The sequence below is a fragment of the Nomascus leucogenys genome, chromosome 18 (genome assembly GCF_006542625.1).
Source record: "Nomascus leucogenys isolate Asia chromosome 18, Asia_NLE_v1, whole genome shotgun sequence".
Lineage (NCBI taxonomy): Eukaryota > Metazoa > Chordata > Mammalia > Primates > Hylobatidae > Nomascus > Nomascus leucogenys.
The window spans coordinates 101,800,953-101,807,347 of NC_044398.1; positions in this window are offsets into that span (position 1 = coordinate 101,800,953).

Below are 6,395 nucleotides of genomic sequence, written 5' to 3' on the forward strand. Positions count from 1 at the left end.
ACCACAGCCTCCCAAGTAGCTGGGACTACAGGTGTGAACCATCACACCCCACTAATCCACCCCCTGCTAATTTTTGTACCTTTTGTAGAGACTGGGTTTGACCACGTTGTCCAGGCTGGTCTCTAACTCCTGGGCTCAAGTGATCGTCCCACCTCAGCTTCCCAAAGTGCTGGGATTGCAGCGTGAGCCACTGTGCCCCACCCACTCTATAATTCAACATTTTTATTATTGTTTGTTTTAGTTTTTTTTTTTTTTTTTTTTCGAGACAAAGTCTCACTGTGTTGCCCAGGCTGGAGTGCGGTGGTGCAATCTCGGCCCACTGCAACCTCCGCCTCCCGGGTACAATCAATTCTCCTGCCTCAGCCTCCTGAGTGGCTGGGATTACAGGCGCATGCCACCACGCCTGGCTAGTTTTGTATTTTTACCATGTTGGCCAGGCTGGTCTCGAACTCCTAACCTCAGGTGATCCGCCCGCCTCGGCCTCCCAAAGTGCTGGAATTACAGACATGAGCCACTGTGCCTGACCCAACTTCATATTTACTCTCTGTTGTTTTCAAGACAGCAGAAGCTCCCCGAATGTGTGTTCATACTGGGCCAGCACCGTGCTAGGGTAAAGGAGGATCCATTCCTGCCACCACCTCCCTCCCGAGCTGACAGCCCGCTGGGGAGATGGTCAGCAAGATGGGGTTGCTGCAAAGCCAGAGCCACACTATTGTGAGGACGGTGAAAAAGGCCCTGACACCCTCACTGGTCAGGGCAGCCTTCCTGGGGGAGGTGGCGTTGAGGTGGGCATGGAGTTTGCGGGATGCAGCAGTGAAGGGTGCGGTCAGAGAGAGTGGGCCAGGGCGTGGTTCAGAATGGCCAGGCTGAGGGCTCAGGGGTGGGGCTGCCTGAATCGAGCCCAGCAAGGAATTCGGACTCTCCCCTGCCGGCAGAGGGGCACCAGAGTAGGGTCTTCATAACACAAGCGATTCACATTCTGCTTGGATCAGAGCTGTGGAGCAGCTGGGAGGGGCAGGACCCTCCGGGGAAACCTGTCAGCCCAACTCCTGCAGAAATCTGGGGTGTGGGGGCTCGGTGGTGTGGACAGGGCAGCGCAGAGAGGTGGATGGAGGGGTACCTGGGACTCAGACTTGCAGGGAGTGGGAGGGCAGGGGGAGTCCAGGGTGACCCCCTGGCCTAGCGTTTGGGTGGCTGGGGGATGCCGGGTCTGCAGGTCTGGGTGGCCGGGGGTCGAGGGGGGAGCTCAGGTTGGGTCCTGCTGGACTCCAGGAGCCTGGGACCCGGTGGAGTGTAGACCTGGCTGTCCCGGCTGTGCAGGTGCGTGAAGCCCCATGGGGAGGCAGCCCGGGAGGGGGTGGGCAGAGGCAAGAGGGCTGTGCCGGGACCCAAGCGACACGGCAGCACGGCTCAGCAGAGGGGCCTGCGGCGGGGTGGACGTTGGAGCAGGAGACCAGGGGAGGTTTGTCAACAGGGCTCAACAGACGGCCAGCAGGGCAGAGCTGCCGGGAGGTCAGGAGGGACGGCGCAGCGGCGCAGCGCATCACAACCACCCAGGCAGCGCGCCGAGTCCGTCCGCCTCCTGGGCTGCCTGCCGCCCCCTGCCGGCCCTGCCGTGAAACGCTGGTGCCTCAGGGGACACGGCCAGGGATGGCCCTGGAGTGGGTGTTACTGTGGGGCCGCCCCCGGGAGGGGGCTCTGCCTGAACCTGTGGGGACCCCTCCAGGGACACCGGATGCCTGAGCCCAGAGCCGCGCCTGCAGAGTGGGCTGTGCTTGTGTTGGTGCACAAAGGACACGCGTTGGCCAGGACAGTGGGGCACTGACTGGTGTCTAAGGTGCTTGAGGCAGGGCAGACAGACCTGCAGTCACTCCTCTGCAGAGTCACACACCGGGGCGTGTGGGCTCTCAGCCCTCACCCCACCCAGCAGGAGGGGCGTGGGGAGGCGGGACATCAGGTTGGACCAGGTCTCCTGACACGGGGCTGCAGCCAGGTGGGGTTGGGCTCCTCGGATTCCCACGCGCGTGGACGGTGGGTCGGACGCTGTAGCCGCCATCTGAAGCCGACTTGTGAAACTTCAGCTTCTTAGCAAGGTAGCCTGACACTTTTTTTTTTTTTTTAAGACCGAATTTCGCTCTTGTGGCCCAGGCTGGAGTGCAATGGCATGATCTCGGCTCACTGCAATCTGCCTCCTGGGTTCAAGTGATTCTTGTGCCTCAGCCTCCCACGTAGCTGGGATTACAGGCGCCCACCATGCCTGGCTCATCTTTTGTATTTTTAGTAGAGATGGGGTTTTGCCATATTGGCCAGGGCTGGTCTCCATCTCTTGACCTCAGGTGATCCGCCTGCCTCAGCCTCCCAAAGTGTTGGGATTACGGGCGTGAGCCACCACACCCGGCCCCCCCGCCCCGACCCCGACCCTGGCACTGTTAAAAAAAAATTTTTTTTTTAAACAAACTTCAGCTTCTTAGATGGGCTTTCAGGGCTACAGAAATCGCTCACATTTTACACCCGCTTACGTAAGTTTGTGCGCTGGAGCGGGTGTCCACAGGCATCCTCACTTGGCGCAGGCATTTCGGGGGGTATTAGCTACACAGCATTTCTCAACCTTTTGGAGGCTGGGGTAATTTGGCTCTGAAACCTGTTCCCTGGGTCGTGCCCTCTTGTGGATCCAGGAGAGCAGGGAGATTTGCCTGTGCGTTCACTGCCGTATTCTTGGTGTCTGGAGCAGTGCCTGACCTGTGGTGGGTACTTAGTGAGTTATCCGTGGAATGAATGAACGAACGAATGAACCAGCCAGAACCGTGCTGGCCGTTGACTGAAAATGTCTGGATTCAGTTGGCTAAATCAAACAGACTTAGAGCTTGAGAGGGAAAAATTATTTCACTTAGAAAATGAAAGTTCTCTCTGCAGGACTAGACATGAAAGGAAAAAAAAAGACAAAAGAAAAAAGTTCTACCTTTGCCCCCGCGGTTCTCAGGTTTCACCTGCTGTGGTGAAATATGCTGTAGGTCACATGCGTAGGTTTGGCCGCTGGCCGTCCAGTGATCCTCCCCCCCGGGGGGACGGGTGTGGGGGGGTGACCTGGTGAAGAGGGCAGGGAGCTGGGGCAGCCTGCTGTGCAGAGCAGGGGGAGGAGGAGGGAGCCCTGGAGGACAGACAGAAGGACCATCGAAGGAGAAACCCTGCTGGCCTCGGAACCTGGAGGAAAGAACCAGGGCTGGTGCTCCTTGGACTGGGATCCGGCGACCGGACGGAACCTCTCGGATTCCCAGGGCTGTGAAATCCACTTGGGGCCATCACACCCTTCGTTGCCGTGCTCCCTGGCAGAACTCAAATGCAGTGTGACCTTTCCCAGGGTTTGCTCGAGGTCTGGGTCTCCCATCAGCTCCCCCGGAGCAGAGCCTGAGGCAAGGATTCTTGTTTGGGGGCGTCTTCCTCTCAGCACTGTGCTTTGGGAATCGAGTGACGGTGCTGAGTGAACCCCTGAGTGAACATCTGTGGCTTCCTCCCACCTCATCTCTGGATGCACTCCTGTTCGAATGGTACCTGATCTTCTTCTGTGGGAGAATTTTCTCTGGGCACAGTCTGTCCAGGAGGGGACACAAGTACCCCTAATTTCACTAAGTGTGGCTAAATTATCTTCCATCGTGTCTGTACATGCTTGTCCCCTCCCCACTGTGGCGCACTCAACGGTAGCTCCCCACAGATATGTCCGTGTCCTAATTCCCGGAACCTTTGGGTCTTGTGTAGCAAATGATGTGATTAAGTTAAGGATGCTGAGAGGAGATTATCCAGGTGGGCTCTGAATGGGATCCTATGCATCTTTCTAATAAGGGGTTCGCTGGGTGCCGGGGCTCACGCCTGTCATCCCAGCACTTTGGGAAGCCAAGACGGGCAAATCACGTGAGGTCTGGAGTTTGGGACTAGCCTGGGCATCATGGTGAAACCCTGTCTCTACTAAAACTACAAAAATGAGTCGGGCGTGGTGGCCTGTAATCCCAGCTACTCGGGAGGCTGAGGCTCGAGAATCGCTTGAACCTAGGAGGCAGAGATCACGCCATTGCACTCCAGCCTGGGTGACAGAGTGAAACTTCATCTGAAAAAAAAAAAAAGAGGGTTCCACAGAGGGGATGCAAACAGGAGGGGACGGTGTGGCCATGGAAGCAGCAGGGAGTGGCACAGCCATCATGACAATAAGAAAAGACAGGACTTAAACACATAAATAATTTCCATTGTTTTAAGCTACCATGTTTGTGGTAATTTGTTACAGCAGTGGCAGGTAATTAATGCACCCATCTTTAGGACACAAGCGTTCCCCTTTCTCAGGCTAGACACGATGGCTCCCACCTATAATTCCAGCACTTTGGGAGGGCCACGTGGGAGGATCATTTGCACCCAGGAGTTTGAGACCAGCCTGGGAAACACAGTGAGATCCATCTCTACAAAAAACTAAAAAGACACAGACATGAGCCACTGTGCCTGGCCTCGAAATTATGTTTCTTTGCTATATTTTGAAATGGCCGGCAAAGCCATCTTTTGTGGGGGGAGATATGCATCTATAAAGAATTTCAGGCCGGGCACACTGGCTCACGCCTGTAATCCCAGCACTTTGGGGGGCCGAAGTGGGTGGATCACGAGGTCAAGAGATTGAGACCATCCTGGCCAACATGGTGAAACCCCATCTCTACTAAATATACAAAAATTAGCCGGGCGTGATGGCAGGCACCTGTCATCCCAGCTACTCAGGAGGCTGAGGTAGGAGAATCACTTGAACCCGGGAGGTGGAGGTTGCAGTCAGCCGAGATCATGCCACTGTACTCCAGCCTGGGCAACAGAGCAAGACTGTCTTAAAAAAATAATAATAAAAATAAAACCCTTCTCTGCTACAGCCCTTGGCATTGGTATGCTGACCTGCCAGGCACTGGACTGTGGTTACCCACGGGTTACCCACGATTTCTGTCTGACCTGGCTACAAATAGGCCATTCCTAGGACCCACTTCTTGAGCCCAACAATTTGCTAGAGTGGCTCACAGGACTCAGGGAAATGCTTTATTTACTATTACAGATTTATTACAAAGGATATGTAAGCCAAAAAGTATTTGAGATACGTCTCAGTCAATTTAGAAGCTTATTTTGCCAGGGTTAAGGATTTGGCCATGACACAGCCTTGGGGGGTCCTGAGAATGTGTGAAGGTGAAGGTGGCTGGGCTACGGCTGGGTTTTGTTTTCTTTTCTGGAGAGAGAGTCTTGCTCTGTCGCCAGCTGGAGTGCAGTGGCGTGATCTCAGCTCACTGTGTTAAATACGGTGAACTCCGAGTTTCTCTTCAAAGAATCAGCATGTCAGTTTGTTCAGCTATCTTGTTCTTTGATTCTCCATTTTAAAGCTTAACTTCCTGGTTCTCTTTGCCCCCTTGCCTCTAGTTTCAGTAAACAACTTTCCCACCAGTTCTAATCAGTAGCTCACATCTCTTCCCCCGTCATCTGCTCTGCCCTGAGTCACCCCTGTCACCTGCTGTGCCCTGACACATCCTGAGTCACCTGTTCTGTAACTGTCCTTCCCGCCAAACTACTCACTCTGCCACTCCGACTTGTACCCCTGCTCTCTTTAAAATAGCCAACTGGAATTAGCTTAGACTGTGTGGTCCAACCCTAGCCAATAGGGGAACGACACAGCAGGAGGGGCTGCCTGTGTCAGGGATAAGAACCCCCTCCCCTCCCCTGTCCAGGTGTGCTCTCGCCATTGCTCCATCAGTGAGATGCACCCTTCTATAGAAGTAAATTGTCTTGGGGCTGGGCACGGTGGCTCACACCTGTAATCCCAGCACTTTGGGAGGCCGAGGCGGGCGGATCACGAGGTCAGGAGTTCGAGACCAGCCTCACCAACATGGTGAAAACCCGTCTGTAATAAAAATACAAAATTTAGCCGGGCGTGGTGGTGGGCACCTGTAATCCCAGCTACTCAGGAGGCTGAGGCAGGAGAATCACTTCAACCCGGGAGGTGGAGACTGCAGTGAGCCGAGATCGCACCACTGCACTCCAGCCTGGATGACAGAGCGAGACACTGTCTCAAAAAAAAAAAAAAAAAAAAGTAAATTGTCTTGGTGAGGAAATTTTTGGTCTGAGTGTTAGTTCTTCTTTTTGGCATGAAGGAACAAGCATTTGTTTCTAACAGCTGCAACCTTTGCCTTCCATGTTCAAGCGATTCTCCTGCCTGAGTCTCCCAAGTAGCTGGGATTACAAGCACCCACCACCATGCTTGGCAATTTTTTTATTTTATTTTATTTTATTTTATTTTATTTTTTCAGATGGAGCCTGGCTCTCTGTTGCCCAGGCTGCAGTGCAGTGGTGCGATCTCGGCTCACTGCAATGTCCGCCTTCCAGGTCTAAGCGAT